Below are 24957 nucleotides of genomic sequence, written 5' to 3' on the forward strand. Positions count from 1 at the left end.
AAAGAAACCCCCTTTACACACTTCCTCCACCAAATAAAAGTCATGTCCTCATGACTACTAAATAACTCGCCACCTTTCCTGCCAACACCCCGTAACCCAAGCACAAACAGTGACATCTCCTCCCCACACAGTAACCCTCACGCCCTGTTCCTCAGGCGCTACTTAGGCCAACTATCTGGGAGTTCCCTAACCCTTCTGAGACCTCCGTACCCCCTCACCTAAACCCTTCAGGCTCGGACACAACTGGGGATACCTTGGGCCCACTACCAACTCCTCTCTCAACCTCTCACTCATGCCCCACACTGCACACAGCTAACCCTCCCCGCTACACCTGACTCAGTGGGAGAAGGGCCAAAGGTCTCTTCCTCAATCGAGGGAAAGTCAGCAAAAGGCAGCATGTACCACACATCCAGCACATCATCCATCGAATCTGTATTCTTCCTCATTCCTGTGATCGGTAGCTGCTGTTTGATCTTCTCCAAACGGAAACACGTGGCCTGCACTGCTCCCGCAGTCTCTTCAGCCTCCTGTTCAGTATTCACTGCACTTCTCTCCAGCTTTTTCTTCCTCATGACTTCTTCCAGATCAACTTTCAGATTTTGCACTTCATTTGAACTGTCAATGGTCATCTTCAGGTTCCCTTCAAGCTTCCGCTTCTCTCTTCTGGGATTCGTCTGTAATTTCTTCACCTCCGCAAACTCCGCTCTCCGGGTTCTCAGTTTGCTATTACCCTCAGTCAGACAACTTTCTTCATTCTCTCAAACTTGTAAGTCTTCCGAATGGTTCCAGATCACTTTCTCCAGTCTCTCCGTCTTCATTTCAAACTTGATTCCGTAGAGACAGTCACTCACGAGCTGCGACCTTCGCCAGCCCTGGCACGTGTCCCGAAAACACTTTAACTCTGTAGTTCTCAGCTGCTCCTGCAACGACCTCACTTCATATTCTCCTGAGGCAAATCCAAACACCAAGAGATCATCCACATACACCAAAACTCCAAACGCCTCCACATCCCGTATGGTCTTCCACCTGCCCCACAGGAAGGTTGCAAGGGCTCCAGATATGCCCTGTGGCATCTTTTCGGACCCGAAGACTCCTAGGGAATGTATAACGGCCGTCTTCTCCTTGTCGGCCCCACTCATCGGGATCTGGCAACATCCACTCCTCCGATCCAGCACCTTAAACCACATTGCACCACTCAAACAGGCCATCGCCTCTCTGGCCCTCAGGGCCATATTCTGGTCACTGACAGTGCGCCTCTTCAACGCAATATAATCCACACACACGCTGCCTACGTCTTCCACGGCTGTAGGGGCCAGTCGCCGCAACCTCTCTCTCTCCGAGGTGTCTTCAGCAGTCAACTCCCCTCCCTTGTGGTATTTCGCAGCGTCCACTAAGAGGGTCTCACCCTCAGATACTTCCCCCAGGCCGTACCACCACTGGCTCTTGGTTGAATTCAATATCGGCCCAATGCTGCTACACATGTCCACACAAGCAGCTCGAAACTCTGGGTGCATCGACAATGCCTCCAAACAACGCTCACCCGCCTCCTCCGGGCAGGCTCCCAAGCGCACCAGCAGGATACTGGTTCTCTCTAGAACAGAAACGCTGCCCGTCTCAACAGGGTCCGGACACATCAGCATTAACGATTCACGAACTTCAGTCTCCTCCACATTTGCCTCTAAGAACTCCATTTTCACTGACCAACAACCGTCGTCTGGATAATCACCGGCACTGGTACCCCGAATCTCCAGTGTCCTCAATGTCGTCAAGGGTAAATGCTTCCAATAACGGTTATGAAACAAACTGTACAGCAACTTAACCGGCGCCCCGGTGCCGAGGATGGCTTTAACTTGACTTCCATCCATCCGTAAAAACACCTGTGCGCATGGCCCCTCTAAGCCTTCAGGAATAGAGTCTGTTCCTTTCGGGAGTTCCTTGGTACATTGCTGGGAACGTGCTCCCCCAGAGACCCCAAGCCGTTCCCCCACTGGGCCTCCTCTAAGTTTCCCGACACCTCTCGAATCAACGGAACAACTGATCCCCTTGACAGATCCCCTTGGCACCACAAGCAATTTATCTGCCCCTCTAGGCAAAAAGGGATACCCTAAAAACTTCCCACCAATCTCCTGCCACGGATATGATAAGCCCCCCAGCTGCGGCATTTGACTTCCAGTCGAACCACACGCATTTTCCCACTTTCACATAACTGGCAGCGGTCACTTCGAGGTAATTGCGCCCGACAGTTCTAACAAAGTCACCAGCCCGCCTACTCAAACTTTCAACCCGTCCCTGTCGCTTTCCCTCACCCAACAACTGAGGGGTCCGCTCCGCCCACGCTTCCGCCCCTTTAGGGCTGGACATTATTCCAATAACCAGGCGGAGCCCACCACTGCTGAAACATCCCAACCTGTCACTCCTCACTCTCCAGACAGTACGGACAACCCATGGTCCCACCACCATTTCGTCAGCACTAGTCGGAAATCGAACAACGACCTCCAGGCTACCAACAGCAGCCACCCCACCCAACACACACATAGTGATAACCAGCAATCGCACACCCACAAAGGCACACCAGCTCTTCGCCGCAGACACAATTTAAAGAGGGTGATCACACAGCTTCCACAGAAATCAACCCCGGACGAGCACCCCACAATGTAACCCCCTGGGTCGCCTCAGGCTCGCTCAGCTCGTTCTTATCTAGGGGGAGCAGCCTTTGGCCCCGCCAAACTGGGTAATCAGCTGGTGTGGATGCTGTGTGATGTCCCCGCCTCGCCCAAAAACAGACAGTACACCATAAGCGATTAAATGAGTACAATTTATAAAGGTTACTATAACTAAGTGATTAATAACGATACAGTATATATGAAGAGAAAATTAAAGAAAAGGCGCCAAACTTATCAAAGTCCAAACCACTTCGTACGCAGCCGTTGGAGCTCAATTTCTGAAGTCTTCTGGCCACCATTCGATCCCCTCCGAACTCCTTGACTTGCAGCTCAGGACCCTCCGAACTCCTCGACTCTCCAAACAGCTCAGGACCCTCCGAACTCCTCGACTCTCCAAACAGCTCAGGACCCTCCGAACTCCTCGACTCTCCAAACAGCTCAGGACCCTCCGAACTCCTCGACTCTCCAAACAGCTCAGGACCCTCCGAACTCCTCGACTCTCCAAACAGCTCAGGACCCTCCGAACTCCTCGACTCTCCAAACAGCTCAGGACCCTCCGAACTCCTCGACTCTCCAAACAGCTCAGGACCCTCCGAGTGGTCAACCAAGCACATCTAGCTTCATCCCCCCCCCCCCCCGGAGAATCTCCCGGCCTCGGACCCCCCTTTGGGGTCCGATCCTCGCCCAGCTTAGAGCATTGCGTCCTCTCTCTCGACCCCCTCGCGCCGATCTGCCCAAAAGCCCGTCAACAAAAGCTTACAGACTCAGAAGAACATTAATACCCATTTGGTTTACAAAGGAACACCATTCTCGTTATCAGTAAATTAGCATTCCTGCTAGTTAACAAAAGGAAACCCTTTCCCAACAGTAACAAAGAAAAAAAAGAAACCCCCTTTACATGGATATGAAATTCAATAAAGATATTGGAAAAGAAAGACAATGAAGTATAGACACTGTCTTGCCTTCTTTATGGCTGCATCAATGTGTTGGGATCAGGTTAGATCCTCAGAGATCTTGACACCCAGGAACTTGAAGCTGCTCACTCTCTCCACTTCTGATCCCTCTGTGAGGATTGGTATGTGTTCCTTCATCTTACCCTTCCTGAAGTCCACAATCAGCTTTTTTATTTTACTGATGCTGAGTGCAAGATTATTGTTGTGACAACACTCTACTGGCTGGTATATCTCATTCCTGTATGCCCTCTCATCTCCATTTGTGATTCTGCCAACAATAATCCTGTACCAGTTCAATCTTTAAAATTGCAAGATCTGGCCTGATATACCAACTGTCCACTTCCCTCCACAGATGTTCCTCCAGCACTTTGTGGGTGTTGCTTCAAATTCTATCACTTACCTACAGCAGGGGGATTCAACCTACAAACCCACACCAGTACGGGTTCCAGACATGTACTCTTTCCACCTGGTATGGAGGCACCAATGTACGGGATTGAAGAGACTACAAGAGGATTGGTGTTCAGCAGCTCCTTCACCGCACCCCACCATAAAAGGCATCTTCGTGAGGCTGCGCCGCAAGGAGGTAATGTCTGTCATAAGGACCCTTAGCATCTGGGACATGTCACCAATGTTTTCAGGCTCCTCTACCTCCTGAAGGCCCACAGCCAGCAATTCAGAAACTGTTCTCCATGCTGCCCCTCCCACTCACAGCCACCACCACCATCAGAATCCTGCACAGTCCATGGACCCATGAACACTACCAGCTCTCGTGCTGTCCACCCCACCTCGCGTTTGCTTGGCAGAAGAAAGCTCCACTATGGCTCGAGTCTGGACCTTTTTTGTGTGGCTGTATCTCACTGGTGTCTCGATGTGCTTGCTTTCTTGAACGTGCTGTGTGTGCTTGGTGCTGTGTGTGACTGTAGGTACTGTGTTTTGCACCTTGATCCTGGAGTAACGCTGTCTCATTTGGGTGTATCAATGGGCATTTATGTATGGTGACTTACTTCCTGGCATTAAGGGCAGCAGTGCAGATCCTTCATCTCTGGCAGTGTTCAGGGCTTCCTTCATCATGTCAGTAGCTTCCTCTCTGTTTTTACTACAGTCAGTCAGGCAAGTCCCGGGTAGAGGCTCAGGAATACTGTCACACTCAGATGTAGGATTCTTTATGCCTGTTTCCGTACTGTTTTGTTGTTAGTTCTGAGCTAAACTTCCGAACCTGGAGGACCGGTGGACCACCTTTAGTCTGGTCTCTGCCCTTTGACCTGTTTGGCATGGGCAACCCTACCAGGAGTCAAAGCAGAAAGTCCTGACTCCAGCCAACACGGCTGTCCGGTCATTGAGGAAGGCAGCCTCCGAACCCAGCAACAAGGTTGTGGTTCTCTTGGAGGGGTTATGCATGATTGAATGACAATTAAACTTTAATTGAATTGAAAGTTAATCAACAACATATTTCATGCCGTGGTTCAGTGATAATAAACCCAATTGTGTGTCCTGAAGAATAGCCATTCACTCACAGAGCAGTCCCGGAGCTTTTATTGCCCAGAGCAACCGTACACTAAGCAGCTGAGCACCACAACAAGGTGATGATCTCACTCCATAATTGTGATGCTTCAGCATTTTGTTGCCATGGTTTCTCTGCAAGAACCTTGTGCGACCTGATTCCTGCCTGATATCCATATAAGCCATTACATAGGCAATGTTTTCACTCCTTTTTTTCCCCCTCTGATAGTTGGCATGTTTGCCTCCCACTTTGGTTCTGACCGGCCCATTCTGGTCTGAACTTGACTGAGTAGGCCAGATTAGCGTGTGGACCTGGCAAGTTTTTTCCAGCTGTGTGTAAGTACATGCATAATTTATGTGAGCTTGGCTCATGCGTTTCTGTGAATGTGTATCGTGTTCATAATTGACAGACAGTCACATGACATTGTCAATGTATATTTGATGTTTACTTATTTAGCCAGATTAAGAGCAAAATAGGCCCTTTGAGCCACGCTGCCTGGCGATCTCCAGATTTAACCCTATCATGTTAGTTTACAATGACCAATTAACTGGTATGTCTTTGGACTGTGGGAGGAAACCGGAGCATCTGGAGGAAACCCATGTGGTTACAGGGAGACTCCTTACCATGCGAATTTTCACTGTGAGTTTGACTTCACGCCTGCGTAAGTTCGAGTCAGTCAGGTTTAATATTACCAGCGTTATGTCGTGAGATTTGTTGCTTTTGCAACAATACACTGTGCAATATTTTATCTTTTTCTTTCCTCTCAGAATTGGCAGCACACTGCAATCCAAAATAATAAAAACTGTAAATTACAGAATATATTACATAGCTAATTAAGTAAGTAGTGATACTTATTAGAGATAGTATTAATAATTATCTAGATAGACAGGATCTGATTAGGAGTAGTCAGCATGGATTTGTGCGTGGAAGGTCATGTTTGACAAACCTTATTGAATTTTTTGAAGAAGTTACGAGGAAGGTTGACGAGGGTAAGGCAGTGGACGTAGTCTGTATGGACTTCAGCAAAGCCTTTGACAAAGTTCCACATGGAATGTTAGTTAAGAAGGTTCAGTCGTTAGGTATTAATACTGGAGTAATAAAATGGATTCAACAGTGGCTAGATGGGAGTTGCCAGAGAGTAGTGGTGGATAATTGTTTATCGGGATGGAGGCCGGTGACTAGTGGGGTGCCTCAGGGATCTGTTTTGGGCCCAGTGTTGTTTGTAATATACATAAATGATCTGGATGATGGGGTGGTAAATTGGATTAGTAAGTATGCCGATGATACTAAGGTAGGAAGTGTTGTGGATAATGAGGTGGATTTTCAAAGCTTGTAGGGAGATTTATGCCGGTTGGAAGAATGGGCTGAACGTTGGCAGATGGAGTTTAATGCTGAGAAGTGTGAGGTTCTACATTTTGGCAGGAATAATCCAAATAGAACATACAGGGTAAATGGTAGGGCATTGAGGAACAGAGAGATCTAGGAATAACAGTGCATAGTTCCCTGAAGGTGGAGTCTCATGTAGATAGGGTGGTGAAGAGGGCTTTTGGAACGCTGGCCTTTATAAATCAAAGCATTGAGTACAGAAGTTGGGATGTAATGTTAAAATTGTACAAGGCATTGTTAAGGCCAAATTTGGAATATTGTGTGCAGTTCTGGTCATCGAATTATCGGAAAGATATCAATAAATTAGAGAGAGTGCAGAGACGATTTACTAGGATGTTACCTGGGTTTCAGCACTTAAGTTACAGAGAAAGGTTGAACAAGTTAGGTCTCTATTCATTGAAGCGTAGAAGGTTGAGGGGGGATTTGATCGAGGTATTTAAAATTTTGAGAGGGATAGATAGAGTTGACGTGAATAGGCTGTTTCCATTGAGAGTAGGGGAGATTCAAACGAGAGGACATGATTTGAGAGTTAGGGGGCAGAAGTTTAAGGGAAACATGAGGGGGTATTTCTTTACTCAGAGAGTGATAGCTGTGTGGAATGAGCTTCCTGTAGAAGTAGTAGAGGCCAGTTCAGTTGTGTCATTTAAGGTAAAATTGGATAGGTATATGGACAGGAAAGGAGTGGAGGGTTATGGGCTGAGTGCGGGTAGGTGGGACTAGGTGAGATTAAGAGTTTGGCACGGACTAGGAGGGCCAAGATGGCCTGTTTCCGTGCTGTGATTGTTATATGGTTATAGTGCAAAAGAAGGTAGTGAGGTAGTGTTCATAGGTTCAGTGTCCATTCAGAAATCAGATGGCAAAGGGGGAGAAACCATTCCTGAATCGTTGAGTGTGTGTCTTCAGGGTCCTGCAGTGAGAAGAGGGCATGATCTGGCTGATGGAGGTCTTTAATAATGGGCACCAGCTTTTTGGGGCATCACTCCTTGACGATGTCTTGGATGCTCCGCAGGCTTTTGCCCATGACATAACTGACTAATTCTGCAACTCTCGGCAGCTCATTTTGATCCTGCACAGTAGCCCTCGATACCAGGCGGTGATGCAGCCAGTCAGAATGGTCTCCATGGTACATCTGCAGAAATTTGCATGTGTTTATGGTGACATGCCAAATCTTCTCAAACTCTGAATAAAATATCTCCTGTGGTGCCTTCTTTGTAGCTGCATCGATACGTTGGGTCCAGGGTCGATCCTCAGCGATATTGACACCCAGGAAATTAAAGTTGCTCACTTTCCACCTGCAATCCCGCGATGGCGACTGGTGTGTTTTCCTTGTCCTCCCCTTTCTGAAACCCACAATCAGTTCTTTGATCTGTATAGTAAAAAAAAGCTTGTTGATAGTATTGTACGGGGATATAAATAGTCACATTAATTTTCATAAAGTTTAAAGTCAATTCATTAACAAAGTACAATGTCAGCATATACAACACTGAGATCCATTTTCTTACAGGCATTGACAGTACATACAAAGACACAAAATAATAATAATACTATTAATAACCGCCGTCAGAAGCAGCACCGCTGTGGATGGGACGAGACGACGGCATTGGCCTCCGGCAGCGGGGGGCAGAATTTGGAGAGCTCGTCGGATGGATAGCCGTTTAGCTGCGTAGACTCGGGACAGGTGAGGAGCCGGGGCTCGGTATTGGGCTCTGTGGGACAGCCTGGGACCTGGGGCAAAGACATCCATTGGCATATAATCAGCCTCAGACCCTCCTCAAAGATGCTGCAACAAATGCAGAGATGTCTGTACCCAGACTGGGCAGTGCTCTGGTCAGCATCTTCTCTCCCTCTTAGGGGTGGCTTGGTCTAAAACCTGGCTGCTGGTGGAAGAAATGGAGAGGTGTCTGCAGAATACAGTGATACGGCCACTGCCTGGGCACGCCTGGATATAGCACTAGGCACGACAGTAAGCAAACTGCTGAATGTCGGAAACGGAACAGCCAGCATTCAAAGCAGCCCACCAACTTCACAGGCTGAGACTGCTGCAGGGGGACAGTCCAGTTACAACTGAGACCACTCGAGCAATTAAAATAGTCATGCATAAAATAGTCGTTGGAAGTAAGCACATTTATAATGTGTGTGTATTATCAAGTGATAAAGCTTGAGAGTGATCTGCTCGGATACAGGGACAAACTTTATCAACAGTTTATAGCACAATATCCCTCCATGCAATTAAGTGCTCAACAACTAGCAGATCAACATAGACTGATAGTAACAAATAACTAACCGGTAATCCCTGTAGACATGTTAAACCAAATAAACACGAAGTTGCACAAGAGCTAGAAGGAAACCAACTTAACGAGTAAGACAATACTATGCAAGAAAATAATGAAGATGGAACCCAATGAAGCACTGATGAAAATACAATTATTTCAATGGCTTCACAACTGAATGGTAACAGCAACAACAGACCCAGAGCCTCCACAGAATTCTGACAACAAAGCTGAGCTTACCAACAAAATTATCCTAATATTTAACTTCACACTAACAGAATATATGGGCATTGGCCCAACAAAAAGAACCTAAAATACCAAAACAAAATATATCATCAAATTTGCAAAAATTGTTAATATCCCAATAATATTACATTATCACAACATTTAGGAAAACTCGAACCATTTGAAGAACTACACACAATAACATACTGTGCAGCATTAACAACAACAACAGTACAATGCAATGGCTCCAAAATACAGGCACTCAGTAATAGGAACTCAAGGCTGAGTAATGGAATGAGAACACCAAAATGGCAAAAGAAACAAAATTGAAACTTTAAGAGCTGAAATAGCCTGCCTAATGGAGTATAAAATGGATACTCTGAGCAAGAACATCAAGAGAAAAGCTCAGGAAATACAAGGTTCATACAGGATACAATCAGCCTAACACAAGCGCTGTAGAGTTTATAAATACAAAAATCTCATTGCATACTAACCCAGACTAAATAGATACATAAAATGTAACAGGTAAAGAAGACAGAACTATCAGTTCAGAAACAATGATAAAAGTTTATATACAATATTGAAACTAAATTTGACGCACCAAAATGTCACCACCCCCCGCACAGAATTACCAACAAACACAGTGACAATGAACTTCCGGTCTGTCTGATCAAACAGGATGAAGCACAATCAACAAGCAAGCTGGATTAGGGAGGAAACACAATTTTGAGGAAATGCAAGTACTTGAAGTTACAATGGATATGCTGAAAGAGTTTATAAAAAAGTACCCACAACCTTGAAAGTACAGACAGTGATAATATTTATAATTATTGGTATAAAAATTTTACTTGCCTTCATCTGTACCTATTAACACATATCAACAATTTTTTTAAATCCTGATAAAGAGCCTGAATTTATTTTTTTATATTTACAGAAGGTAAGACAATTGTAACATCATGTATCTACAAAACTAATCACCACTCACTTACATAGCCACAATATGCTTACAGAAGAGCAGAAAGGATGCCATATGGGTACGAAAGGATGCAGTGAACAACTGATAATAGAATCCGTAATTCTAAATCAAGCTCAGCTGTAAAGCAGAGATCTTTCAAAAGGCATTTAACCCTGTCCCCCACTCATGGTTAATAGAAGTTCTTAATACATTTAAACTACACTCGAATCTTGTGAAATTCCTGCAACATCTGATTGGTGTATGGTAATTACCACTTCATCTGCGAGTCAACTGGGGTGATATGCTGTATCCGGTGCTCCCGATGTGGCCATTTATACATTGGGGAGACCCGCTGCAGACTGGGAGACTGTTTCGCCGAACACCGGCGCTTGGTCCTCCAGCAGTGGCGGGATCTCCCTGTGGCCACACACTTCAATTCCACAGAACACGCCCACTCCGACATGTCTGTCCATGGCCTCCTCTACCGTCAAGATGAGGCCACACACAGGTCGATGGAGATACCTTATCTCCCGCCTAGGTAGCCTCCTACCTGCCGGCATGAACATTCAACTCACAGACCTCCGTTGATACCCCTGCCCCCCCACCCTTAGCCCATCCCTATCTATAATTTTAGTCTGGTTCTCTTTTCTCTTTCTTTTCCCCCCTCACTATAATCTCTCCCCCCAGCCCTACCTTTCTTTCTCTTTTATTTCCCATAATTCTCCACCTTCCCCCTAGCCCATTTCCCTCCAGCCTGTCACGTCCCAGCTTTCTACTTCATCCCTCCCCCCCATTTTTTATCCCCCCTCGACCATCCCATGTTACTTCTCTCCTGATGAAGGGTTTCAGCCTGAAATGTCGTCACTACCTCCTCCCATAGATGCTGTCTGGCCTGCTGAGTTCTGCCAGCATTTTGTGTTTTTAATTATTTCCAGCATCTGCAGATTCACTCGTGTGGCCATGGTAATTATCTTGTCTATTAACAACCAAAAATGAACAACCACCATTATCAAAATAAATGGAGGCATTTTCCAGGGCAACTCTCCAAGTCTACTATGGACTGTCTGGCTTGAAACCCACTCTATTTACTGAATCGGATGAACATATGAGTATCAAATCAGAAACAACAAGATGAGCTATACTTTAACATACCTTCTATACATGGAAGATTTGAAATTATACACCCCTTCATCAGTTAGAACTATTTTCAAAAGATATAACCATGAACTGTGGGTTTGATAAATACAGATCATTAAACATAAAGAAAGGTGCAATTGAGTTAATACAATACAAAACAGAGTAGCAGAATGGTTGAATATGAAACATATAAATATCTTGGATATCAACAAGGCAAGAAAATAGACACGTACAAACAAGCTGGATGAACTCAGCAGGTCAGGCAACATCTGTGGAAATGAGTTGTCAATGTTTTGGGCCGAGACCCTTTGTCAGGACTGAAGAAGGAGGGGGCAGGGGCCCCATAAGTGGGTAGAGGGTGGAAAACCTATCAGAGAAAAGATCAAGGGGTGGGAGAGGGGAAGCAGGGAGGAGATAAGCAGGAGAGGTGAAGGAGGAATGTAAGGGGAAAGCACTATGGGTAGTAGTGGAAGGCAGAATCATGAGAGAGGTGATAGGCAGCTGGAGGAGGAGGAAGAGTGAAACTGAGATGGGGGAAAGGAGGGGGAGGGAATTACCGGAAGTTGGAGAATTCGATGTTCATACCAAGGGGCTGGAGACTACCCAGACGGTATATGAGGTGTTGCTCCTCCAACCTGAGTTTGGCCTCATCATGGCAGTAGAGGAGGCCACGTATGGACATATCCGAATGGGAATGTGAAGCAGAGTTGAAGTGGGTGGCAACTGGGAGATCCTGTCTGTTCTGGCAGACAGAGCATAGGTGCTCGATGAAGCGGTCCCCCAACCTGCGTCGGGTCTCATCGATATAGAGGAGGCCGCACCGAATGCAATAATTACCCCAACAGACTCACAGGTGAAAAGTTGCCTTACCTGGAAGGACTGTTTGGGGCCCTGAATGGTGGTAAGAGAGGAGGTGTAGGGGCAGGTGTAGCACTTATGCTTGCAGGGATAAGTACCAGGTGGGAGATCTGTGGGGAGGGACGTGTGGACCAGGCAGTCACGGAGGGAACGATCCCTGCGAAAAGCAGAGAGGGGTAGAGAGGGAAAGATGTCCTTAGTGGTGGGGTCCTGTTGAAGGTGGCGGAAGTTGCGGAGGATAATATGCTGGATCCGGAGGTTGGTGGGGTGATAGGTGAGGACAAGGGGAACACAGTCCCTGTTGTGGTGACGGGAGGATGGGGTGCGGGCCGAAGTGCGGGAAATTGAGGAGATGCGGGTGAGGGCATCATTGATGACAGCAGAAGGGGAACCATGATTCTTAAAGAAAGAGGACATTTGAGATGTCCTGGAACGGAAAGCCTCATCCTGGGAACAGATGCGGCAGAGACGGAGGAACTGGGAATAGGGAATAGCATAATAGAGAATAGATCATAGTGTGATAAAGGAAAAAAAAGTCTGACAGAATTTGCTTCAAAGCTTAAGAAAATCTGCCAAATGGAGCTGAACAGTAAAAATACAACAAAGACAATAAACACTTTCACTTTCACCTATATTAATGTATTCTTTTGGCAAAATATCTTGGTCCAAAACCAATCTGGAAAATTTACAAAGAAAAATAAGAACTGAAATGACAAATTTCAGAAAACGTTATGCACATTTGAATGTGTTTAGATTAACACTACCTAGGACAGAAGGGGGACGAGGAATAACAGACATTAGAAATCTACACAACAGTCGGTAAGGATATACTTCCATCAACGAAAACAGAATTGGCACTCCACACAAGCACATGTGATTCTGGTAAGAAGTACACACCACTGAGCTTAAATGAGAGCACAACCGAGAAAAATGCAGAAAAGGTTACCCAATGGAAGAAGGTGACCCTCCATGGAAGATGTCCCCACAATCTGAGCAGACTAGATCTCCACAAGGAAGTACTGAATGCCTGGCTCGGAGCTGGAGACCTCTTCCCAGAAACAGAGAGGTTCCTTGTGGCAATACAGGACCAGGTGATTAACACAACAGATGATCAAAAGTACATAATAAAAGGCCAACAAATTCAAGGTGATAAATGTAGAAAATGCGGAGGAAAACCAGAAACAATCCAATGCATTACAGGATCCTGCAGCAGTTTAACTCAATCTGATTACGTACACAGGCACAATCCAGTGGCAAACGTCATTCACCAAAATCTTGCTTTAAAATACAAACTCATAAGTGAAATCATACCTTAATAAATAAAAGCGTGTTCCAGCTTTCGAATCAGAATATCACAAATTGTATTATGACCGATCAGTTATTACAGATAGGACAATCCATGACAACCATCTGGATATAACACTACAGGATGAATAAGCAAGAACAACTTATTTAATAGACCTAGCCATTCCAAACACACATGGTTGAACAAGTTAGGTCTCTATTCATTGGAGCGTAGAAGGTTGAGGGGGGATTTGATCGAGGTATTTAAAATTTTGAGAGGGATAGATAGAATTGACGTGAACAGGCTGTTTCCATTGAGAGTAGGGGAGATTCAAACTAGAGGGCATGATTTGAGAGTTAGGGGGCAGAAGTTTAAGGGAAACACGAGGGGGTATTTCTTTACTCAGAGAGTGATAGCTGTGTGGAATGAGCTTCCTGTAGAAGTAGTAGAGGCCAGTTCAGTTGTGTCATTTAAGGTAAAATTGGATAGGTATATGGACAGGAAAGGAGTGGAGGGTTATGGGCTGAGTGCGGGTAGGTGGGACTAGGTGAGATTAAGGGTTCGGCACGGACTAGGAGGGCCAAGATGGCCTGTTTCCGTGCTGTGATTGTTATATGGTTATCTGGTTATAACTTACAGTAATCAATAAACAAAAAACTCCAGAAATATGCTGAATTAAAGGAGGAAATTGAAAGACTACGGAACATGAACAGGATACACATTGTCCCAATAGTGATATCTGCAACTGGTATCATCCCAATGGCACTACACAATTGCATTAAACAATTAGTCCTACATAATAATATCTATGTAAATCTCCAGAAAACCACAATACTAAACACCGCTATATTAGTCCAAAAGTTCCTAGCAATTGAGAAATGGGTGTGCTTGGCTATGCCCATATCTCAGGTTTTATCAGCTTGAGCTGAGAAAATAAAATAATAATAAGCAATAAATATTGAGAACATAAGATGAAGAGTCCTTGAAAGGAAGTTCATTATGTCGTGGAAACATTTCACTGATGGGCGAGGGAATTTATTTCCTTCGGTTCAAGAGCCTGATGGTTGAGGGGTAATAACTATTCCTTAACCTGGTGGAATGAGTGTAGAATAATAATAACATATTATGACTCTGGCTCAGTTTTTTTCCCTTGTTCTTTGCAGCATACATGTTTTCCATTTCGGTGATAGTTTTTGTTATTATCTTCTTCCTTATCCGGTACATCGTCGATAGATTAAAAATCGCCTCTCAACCATCCTCCATGCTGCGATTGCAACCGTATTCAAGGTAGGAACCATTGTTGATGACTACAATTCGCTGGCTGGATGGTGGGTAAACGTTGAAAGGGGAAGATTTATTCCATGGGACCCAAGTTTAATTGCGTCTAGAAAAAAAGACCCCGTGATGTCGGTATTTAAACCCTCAGATAGAAGTACATTGGAAGAAACAAAGAGCGATCACTTGGCTATTTTCTCAGCAACGCCAAGTAATTTCAAACAACATTGTCACCCATAAAGCAAAAGGCCCCTAATGCGGAATGATTGATATGTCCAACAACCTATCACAACTGCACTCTGTTTTGTGTTTTGTGTTTCGCGATTGGAGGAACTACAAAAGGCGCTCTTAAAGCACTGAGGGGCCCTTTGGGTGTAAGTAATGTTGTTAGAAATTTAAATTGTTAGAAGGTGAGACAACAATTTGTTTCAAAAGTGTTGCTTCCTCACAAACTGCTTGAACTGCACACAAACATAATGTCAGGCTATTTAAATAGGAATTAGGAGAAGCAAGAAATTAACTTCTATTGAATATAATGTGTTTTATTAACAGCGCTGATTCTTTGCAGAAGTTCAACTAAGCTAAAAATATTTTGTTGATGATTTTCATTTGCACTCAGTGTCTGAGGCTTCTCACTTAAGTGTCCAACAATAATCAGCCAGTATTGATGGATTCCAGTTTCCCTGATACCGTTTCTCCATGACCGCAATGTCCTGGTGAAACCTTTCACCATGCTCGTCACTGACAGTGCCAGGATTTGCAGGGAAGAAGTCTAAATGGGAATGCAGAAAATGAATCTTTAGTGACAAGTTACACTTCATGACTTTATATGGTTGGACCATATTTTCAACCAGCTGCACGTAGTTTGGTGCTCTGTAGTTGCCAAGAAACTCTTCAACAACATCCTTGAATGCCTTCCATGCGATTTTCTCTGGTCCCACTAGAAATTCTTTGAATTGCCTGTCATCGATGACCTGTTTGATTTGTGGACCAACAAAAATGCCTTCCTTAATCTTGGCATCAGTTATTCTGACTTGAGCTATGAATTGAAATAACAAATCAGGGTGATTTCAAACAATGGTCCAGGATAGGTAAATTTCATGGTGATTTTCATTATAATCAATCCAAAACCATAAGATACACCAAAAGTATTCAGGAAGCAAAATCTTTTTTTGTCCAGTGTAATCAGAAAATTTGCAGACTCTCTTTTTAAGTCGATTTATGCAACAATTTTTATTCAGCTTTTGGTCAACAGTGGTTCTAAGTGTGTTCCTTCTTTGGTACAATTTATCTTATGTCGTTTTGAGAGTGTTGTGTATCAGATGCCATGTACCTGTGATGGTGCTGTAATTTTTTTACTTCACCTGCGCAGACCTGTACATGTGCATGAACTTGACCTTGAACAGATCTATACGTTTATAAATACTGCATGTTTAAGCACTTCAGACAGAAGTTATTTTTATAAATATAATGATTGAAGTCTTTGCCTTAATCATAAGAACAAAAGAAATGTATGTCATTCTGGTTATGACATTAAGGGAAGGATGTGGAGGCTTTAGAGAGGGTACAGAAGAGTATTGACACAGGGGACTGTGAGTTCTGGTATTTAGACCTTGATATTGGAGCATAATTAGGCCCTTTTGTCCATCGATTCATCACTGCCATTTCATCACTGCTATTTCATCCATTTCCCTCTCAGCCCAATCTCTAACTGGCCTTTAATTTCCTTTCTTCTGCCTCAATGTCTTCTTTAAGAGTGGAGTAACATTTGCAGTTTTCCAGCCCTCCAGAACCATGCTAGAATCTATTGATTCATGAAAGATCATTACTAATGCCTCCACTATCTCTTTCAGAACCCAGGGATGTAGACCAATCTCCCCTATCCCTTCATGCCCTGACTAATCAAGAATCTTATTAACCTCTTCCCTAAATATACCCGATGAGTTGGATTTCACAGCCACCTGTGGCAACAAATTCCACAGATTCACCACTATCTGGTTAAAGAAATACCTCCTCTCCATTCTACAAGGATGTCCTTTTATTCTATGGCTGCATCCTCTGGTCTTGGGCTCCTCCACCATAGGAAATACCCTCTCCACTTCAACTCTATCGAGGCCTTTCCACAATCTATGGGTTTCAATTAGATCCCACCCCACCATTCTTCTGAATTCCAGTGAGTACAGGCCCAAAATCATCAAATGCTCCTCGTATGATAAGCCTTTTGATCCTAGGGTTATTTTTGTGATTCTCCTTTGAACACTCTCCAATGTCGGCACGTCCTTTCATGGATAAGGGGCCAAAATCTGTTCACAGTACTCCAAGTGAGGCCTCATCAGTGCTTTATAAAGCCTCAACATTACATCCTTACATCTACAAACTTAGCTACAAAGCAATCAAATCCCTCATGCAAATCATTGACACACAACATGAAAAGAAGCAGTCCAAATGCAGAGTCCTGTGGAACAACACTAGTCACCTGCAGCCAACTAGAAAAGGCCCAAAACATTGACTGTACTTTTTAACATTCATGCTGCCTGGCCTGCTGAGTTCCTCCAGCACTTTCTGTGTGTTGCCTGGATTTCCAGCGTCTGCACATTTTCTGGTGTTTGTCCCTTTATTCCCTCCCTTTGCCTTCTGCCAGTCAGCCAGTGTCTCATCAATGCTAGTATCATTCCTGTAATACCATGGGCTTGTAGCTTGTTAAACAGCTTCATGTGTGCCACTTTGTCAAAGGCCTTCTGAAAATCCGAGTAAACAACATCCACTGATTCTCCTTTGTCTATCCTGCTTGTTATTTCTTCAAAGAATTCCAACAGATTTGTCAGGCTAGATTTTGTTTTAAGGAAACCATGCTGACTATGGCCTATTTTATCATGTGCCTCCAGTACTCAAAAACCACATCCTTAAAAATCAACTCCAACAACTTCCCAGCCACTGAGGTCAGACTAACTGACTTTTAATTTCCTTTCTCCTGCCTCACTGGTTTCTTGAAGAGAGGGGTGATATTTGCAAATTTCCATTTCTCTGGAACCACGTTAGAATCCATTGATTCATGTAAGATCATTACTAATGCCTCCACTATCTCTTTCTGAACTCAGGGGTGTACACCACCTGGTCCAGGTGACTACCTACCTTCAGGCCTTTTGGTTTAACAAGCACCTTCTCCCCATTAATGGCAACTTCACACACTTCTGCTTCCAACACGCTGAAACTTCCAGCATACTAATAATGTCTTCCACAGTGAACACTGATGCAAAATACTTACTCAGTTTATTCACCGTTTCCTTAACCCCCATTACTACCTCTCCAGCATCATTTTCCAGTGGACTGATATCTACTCTTGCCTCTCGTATACACTTCATGTATCTGAGGAAACTTCTGTTATCTTCTTTAATAGTATTGGCCAACTTCCCTTCGTATTCCATCTTTATGACTTTTTTAGTTGCCTTCCCACTAATTTTTGCTCTATTTATGCCCCCTCTTTGGGTTTATGTTATCTTTGACTTCTCTTGTCAACTACAGTTGGTTATCCTGCCTTTAGAATTCCTCTTCATCTTTGGAATGCATCTATCCTGCGTCTTCAAAATGCTCCCGGAAATTCCAGCCATTGTTGCTCTGCCATCATCCCTACTAGTGTTCCCTTTCAATCAATTTTGGCCAGCTCTTTTCTCATACCTCTATAATTCCCTTCAGCTAAGTGTAATATTGATACATCTGACTTTAGCTTCTCCTCAAACTGCAGGGTGAACTTTATAATGTTATGATCACTCCCCAAAGGGTTCTTTTACGTTAAGCTCTCTAATCAATTCCAGTTCATTGCACAACACCAAATCCAGAATAGCTGATCCCCTAGTTGCTCAACCACAAGTTGCTCTAAAAAGCCATCTTGTAGGGATTCTACAAATTCCCCCTCTTGGAATCCAACACCAACCTGATTTTCCCTATCTACCTGAAATTGAAATCCCCCTTGACATGCATTTTCTAGCTCCCATTATAATTTGTAGACCCCATCTTTACTTTTGTTTGGAGGTCTGTATATAACTCCCTTCAGGGTCTTTTTACCCTTGCAGTTTCTTAGCTCTAGCCACAATTCTACACCCTCTGATCCTACGTCACCGCTTTCTAATGATTTGATTTTTTTTTACCATCAGCATCTCCTACCCATCAGCCCACCTGCCTGTCCTTTCAATACAATGCGTATCCTTGGATGTTAAGCTCCCAACTATAATCTTCTTTCAACCTCTGTTCAGTGATGCCCACAACATCATACCTGCCAATTTCAATCTGTGCTAGAAGTTCATCTACCTTATTCCATAAACTGTGTGGATTCAAATTAACCACCTTCAGTCCTGTTCACCTTCATCACCCTTTTAATTTTGTCCCCCTTTTTCATTGCAACTCATCCCGTTGACTACAATCTTACCCTATCATCAACCCCTCCTTGCCTCTGTTAGCACAGTACATCATCCTCAGCACTATCACTCCAGTTCCCATCCCCCTCCAAATTAGTTGAAATCATCCTAAACTCTAGCAAGTCTGCCCACAGGGATTTTGGTTCCCCTTGGGTTCAGGTGTAACCCATTCCTTTTGTACAGGTCGTATCTTCCCCAGTGGAGATCCCAATAATCTAGAAACCTGAACCCCCTGCCCCCTGAACCAGTTCCTCAGCCATGCTTCACCTGCCAAATCATCCTATTCTTAGTCTCACTGGCATGTGGCACAGGCAGCAGTCCAGAGATTACTATCCCGGGGGTCTTGTTTTTCAGCTTTCTCCCTAGCTCTCTAAATTTCTCTTCAGGACCTTCTCACCTTTCCTACCTATGTCATTGATGTCAATATGTACCAAGACTTCTGGCTGCTCACCCTCCCCCTTTCGAACGCCATGGACCCAGTCTGAATCATCCCTGACCCTAGCACCATCCAGGTGCCTCTATCGCATCCACAGAATCTCGTCTCTGTTCCCCTGACTACGTAATCAGTCATCAGACCCAGTGTCAAAAATCCAGTCACTGCGATTCCCTTGGTAGTTCATCCCTCACAACAATATCCAAAGTGGCATTCTTATTGTTGGGGGGAAGGGCCACGGGGGCATTCTGCACTGGGGGTCCATTTCCATTCTCATAACAGTCACTCAGTTACCTGCCTCCTGTATCCTAGGAGTGACCACTTCCCTGTAGTTCCTCTCCATCGCCTCCTCACTCTCCCGCATGAGCTGAAGATCATTGAACTGTACCTCCAGCTCCTTAACACGTTCTCTGAGGAGCTGCAACTCAACACACCTGGTGAGACTGGAGATCTCCCAGATTCCCACATCTCTCACCCAGAACAAAACGCAACCCGTGGAGCCATGCTCACTGCACTAACTGACCAGGAATGACAGTTAAAGAGGAAGAAGGAATTTACCAGATACTTGCCTCCACCCAAGGCTGACCTTGCTGAAGCTCACACAATGGGCTGCTCCGTTTTCACCAGTCTTATTTTTATCTGCTCTTTCTTAATGAATCCTGTTCACAGATTGGGCACAGTCCAACTTCAGAAACTGCCATGAAGCACTGCCTTTAGCTGTGGACCCAAATGAAATTGCTGCCCCTTCTCGCGTTCCCACTCGCTGTTTGGGAAACTCAGTGGGTCAAGTAGCATCTGCGGAAGGGAAGGAAATGTTGTTGTTTCAGGTTGAAACCTCGCATTAAGACTGAGACTACAGTGAGGAGTTGACCAATATGAAGAGGAGAGGGAAGTGGTGAGGCAAGAGCCTGAGCGGAAGGGTAAAAGATGATGGGCAAATTATGCCCATTATGGGAGCAGAGAAGGGTGGAACAGGGAGAAAGTGAAAGGTGGATTTGGCATCTCTGCCCTGTGCCCCATTCCTCTCCCGCTCGTTTTTATGCCACTGTGCCAAGGGGTTAGCACAGTGACCTGGGTTCAATTGCTGCCACTGTATGTAGGGAATTAGTACATTCTTCCTCCAGGTACCTTGTCCCACAATTAGGCCAGGATTAAATTGGGGAATTGCTGGGCAGTGTGGCTCGAAAGGCCGGAAGGGGCCGGTCCGCACTCTATCTCAATCAATAAATAAAAATAAATAACCTTATTTTGGCCAGTGCCCCTCCCCATTCTCTGATGTATGATTTAACGTCAAAACATGGACAATTCCATTCCAAATGCAGATGTTGCTCTGCATCCTGAGTTCTGGATACCCCCACCACAGGAAACATCCTCTCCATATCCAACTTATCTAGTCCTTTCAATACTCGGTAGGTTTCAATGAGATACCTCCTTGTTTCACAGGGATGTTGCCTGGATTAGAGAGTATCAGCTAGAACAGTCGTCCCCAACCTTTTTTATGCCCTGGACCAATAACATAAGCAAGGGGTGTGTAGACCCCAGGTGGTGAACCCCTGATCTAGAGGGACAGGTTAGATTGTTTTTGCCCGAATGCCAGGATCTGAGGAAACACCTGATAGAATTTGAGAGGCAATGCTAAGGTAGACAATGGTAATATTTTTTGCCAGAGTGGAAATAGCTTTAAGATAAGTGGGGGACAGTGTAAGGAGCAACACACACAAATACTTGGCAGGTCAGGCAGCATCTATGAGAGGAATAAACAGTCGACGTTTCAGGCTGGGACCCTCCTTCAGGACTGGAAAGGAAGAGGGAAAGATGCCGGAATAAAAAGCAGGTAGGAGGGGAAAGCTGGAAGGTGATGGGTGAATCCAGGTGGGTGGGAAAGAGAAAGGCTGGAGAAGAAGCGATGTGATAGGAGAGGAGAGTGGACCATAGAGTGCCTATAAAAAGTATTCACCCCCTCACCCCTTGTTTTACTGTTTTACAACATTGAATCACAGTGGAATTAATTTGGCTTTTTTGATACTGATCAACAGAGTAAGACTCTTTCATGTTAAAGTGAAAACTGATCTCGACAAAGTGATCTAAATTTATTACAAATATAAAACACAAAATAATTGATTGCGCAAGCAGAATTAAGCCATTCAGCCCATTGAGTCGGCTCCTCCAGTCCATCATGGCTGATCCCAGATCCCGCTCTCAACTCCATACACCTTCCTTAAATAGACTCACGGACTTGGCCTTCGCCACAGCCTGTGGCAGAGCATTCCACAGATTCACTACTCTGGCTAAAAAAAATTCCTCCTTCCCTCTGTTCTAAAAGGTTGCCCCTCAATTTTGATGCTGTGCGCTCTAGTTCTGGATACCCCCTCCACAAGAAACATCCTCTCCACATCCACTTTAACGAGTCCTTTCAACATTTGGTAGGTTTCAATGAGATTTCCCCCCCCCCCACTTTCTTTGATATTCCAGTGAGTGGAGGCCAAAAGCTGCCAAACACTCCTCATATGTTAACCCCTTCATTCCCAGAATCATCCTTGTGAACCTCCTCTGAATTCTCTCCAATGACAACAGATCCTTTCTGAGATATGGGGCCCAAAACTGTTGACGATACTCCAGGTGCAGCCTGACTAGTGTCTTGTAAAGCCTCAGCATTATCTCCTTCTTATATTCTATTCCCCTTGAAATAAGAATGACACACCAGATCATCCCTAGTCCATTCATCCTTCCCCACTGATCTCTGTCCTGACACTTATCCTTGCAAGCGGGACAAGTGCTGCACCTGCCCCTACACCTCCTCCCTCACCACCATTCAGGGCCCCAGTCATTCCAGGTGAGGCAACACATCACTTCTGAGTCTGTTAGGGTCATCCATTGAATCTGGTGCTCCCAGTGTATCGGTGAGACCGGGTGCAGATTGGGAGACCGCTTTGCAGAGCTCCTACACTCCACTGCCAGAACAAGTGGGACCTCCCAGTGGCCACCTATTTTAATTCTACTTCCCATTCCCAAATGCCCATCCGCGACCTCCTCTACTGTCATGAGGAGGCCACACTCAGGGTGGAGGAGCAACAACTATATTCCATATTGGTAGCCTCCAACCTGATGGCATGAATATCAATTTCTTGAACTTCTGGTAATTGCTGCCCCCTCTTCTCTATTCCTCATCCCCTTTTCCTTCTCTCACTTTATCGTCTTGCCTGCCCATCGCCTCCCTCTGGGGCTCCTCACCCTTTTTCTTTCTTCAATGGACTTCTGTTCTCTCTTATCAGATTCCCCCTTCTCCAGCCCCGTATCTCTTTCACCAGTCAATTTCCCGGCTCTTTACTTCACCCCTCCTATCACCTCCTGTGTCTTCCTCCCTCCCCCACCTTCTAACGCAGACTCCTCATCTTTCTCCCCCAGTCCCGTTGAAGGGTCTCGGCCCAAAACATCGACAGTACTCTTTACCGTAGATGCTACCCACCCTGCTGAGTTCCTCCAGCACTTTGTGCGCATTGCTTGGATTTCCAACATCTGCAGATTTTCTCTTGTTTGTGACTGGTGCAGCCAATTGATTTTAGAAGTCACATGATTAGTTAAATGGCGATCATGGTGAGCAGTCAAGGTGTTTCAATGGATTGTAGCAAAGATACACTGTATCTGGAAGGTTCAACTGCTGGTGAGTCAGTATCCTGGCAAAAACTACACCATGAAGGCAAAAGAACACTCCAAGCAGCTCTGTGAAAGCTTACTGAAAAGCACAAGTCAGGAGATGGATACAAGAAAGCTTCCAAGTCACTGAATATCATCTGAGTACAGTTAATTCCCAAGAAATGGAAAGAATATGGCACAGCTGTAAATCTGCCTAGAGCAGGCCATCCTCAAAAGTTGAGTGATTGTACAAGAAGGAGACTGGTAAGGCAGGACACCAAGGGGCCTGTGACAACTCTGGAGGAGTTACAAGCTTCAGTGGCTGAGATGGGAGAGACTGCACACACACCAGTTTGCTTGGGTGCTTCTTTATGGGAGAGTGACAAAGAGAAAGCCACTGTAGAAAAATAACTCAAAGCCATGTAGGAGACTCTGAAGTCAGCTGGAAGGTGGTTCTAATGAAACCAAAATTGAATTTTTTGGCCATCAGACTAAACACTATGTTTGGCTTAAACCAAACACGACATATTATCAAAAACACACCATCCCTACCGTGAAGCATGGTGGTGACTGTGTCGTGCTGTGGGGATGCTTCACTGCAGCAGGCCCTGGAAGGCTTGTGAAGGTAGAGGGTAAAATGAATGCAGCAAAATACAGGGAAATCCTGGAGGAAAACCTGATGCAGTCTGCAAGAGAACTGCATCTTGGGAGAAGATTTGTTTTCTAGCAAGACAAAAACCCCAAACGTAAAGCCAAAGCTACACAGGATTGACTTAAAAATAACAAAATTAATGTCCTGGAATGGCCATGTCAGAGTCCAGACCTCAATTCAATTGAGAATTTGTGGTTGGACTTAAAAAGGGTTGTTCACTCATGATCCCCATGCAATCTGACAGATTTTGAGCAGTTTTGTAAAGAACAATGGGGGAAAATTGCAGTATCCAGATGTGCAAAGCTGATAGAGACCTATCCACACAGACTGTAATTGTTGCCAAAGGAGCATCTACTAAATACTGATTTGAAGAGGGTGAATACTTATGCAATCAATTATTTTGTGTTTTGTAGTTGTAATTAATTAAGATCACTTTGTAGAGATCTGTTTTCACTTTGACACAAAACAGTCTTTTTCTGTTGATCAATGCAAAAGAACTAATTAAATCCACCATGATTCAATGTTGTAAAACAATAAAACATGAAAACTTCCAAGGGAGTGAATACTTTTTGTAGGCACTGTAGGAGAAAGGGAAGGAGGAGGGGCACTGGGGGGTGGGCAATAGTCAAGTAAGAAGAGGTAAGAGGCCAGAGTGGGGAATAGAAGAAGAGGGGAGAATGAAGGATTTTTTTACCGGAAGGAGAAATCAATATTCATGCCATCAGGTTGGAGGCTACCCAGATAGAACATAAGGTGTTGCTCCTTCACCCTGAGGGGGGCCTCATCTTAACACAAGAGAGGGCTATGCAATAGCAAAGTTTTAAGAGGCATTTAGACAGAACAACAAGCAATGGAATTAAGAGATGGACCATGTGGATGCAGATGTGCGATTTCAAGTTCGATTGTCATTCATATGAATCCAGTCAAACTAAAGAGCATTGCTTTGGGTCTAAAGTGCAAAACACACATAGCGCAAGGCGCAAATAGTTACACACAGTGACACAAAAAATATAGCCCAGGTCCCTGCGTGTCACGGCCTGTAGATTGATGGTGCATGGACATTGTTCTTTAGCCATCTTTCTGCAAGAGGAAGCATGCAGCAGTTCCTCATCTCACATGATGGTAAAGTTGGCACAGTCATTCTCACTCAGTCTCTTTCTACAGGGCAGATGCCTCAACCCAGGAAACAATCCAATGACTCCACCCAGAAGCTATCCTCGAGGCAAGTACACTGTATGTTCTTTTAATACATTTAGTTGTGGCCTTCGAACTCCATGTATTTTGGGTGTCCAGGTGGAGACAAGAGTGTACCCAAGGCA

At 44.7% G+C, this 24957-nt stretch overlaps 1 protein-coding gene across 3 annotated transcripts in view; it reads left to right on the top strand.

Annotated features, from left to right (window-relative positions):
• Positions 1 to 4076: 4076 nt before the first annotated feature.
• sirt2 (sirtuin 2 (silent mating type information regulation 2, homolog) 2 (S. cerevisiae)) overlaps positions 4077 to 24957 on the top strand; it is a 120092-nt gene continuing 99211 nt past the window's right edge. Inside the window, exons 1-4 of one of the 3 annotated variants that reach the window (XM_059985135.1) lie at positions 4077 to 4199; positions 8008 to 8181; positions 14397 to 14520; positions 24803 to 24860. The gene's annotated coding sequence lies outside the window, so the exon portion shown is untranslated. Of the gene's footprint in view, positions 4200 to 5237; positions 5453 to 5763; positions 5779 to 8007; positions 8182 to 14396; positions 14521 to 24802; positions 24861 to 24957 lie in introns of those variants that run through there. The other 2 variants (XM_059985134.1, XM_059985136.1) reach the window with 2 other exon arrangements.

Source organism: Hypanus sabinus, chromosome 11 (genome assembly GCF_030144855.1).
Source record: "Hypanus sabinus isolate sHypSab1 chromosome 11, sHypSab1.hap1, whole genome shotgun sequence".
NCBI classification, from domain to species: domain Eukaryota; kingdom Metazoa; phylum Chordata; class Chondrichthyes; order Myliobatiformes; family Dasyatidae; genus Hypanus; species Hypanus sabinus.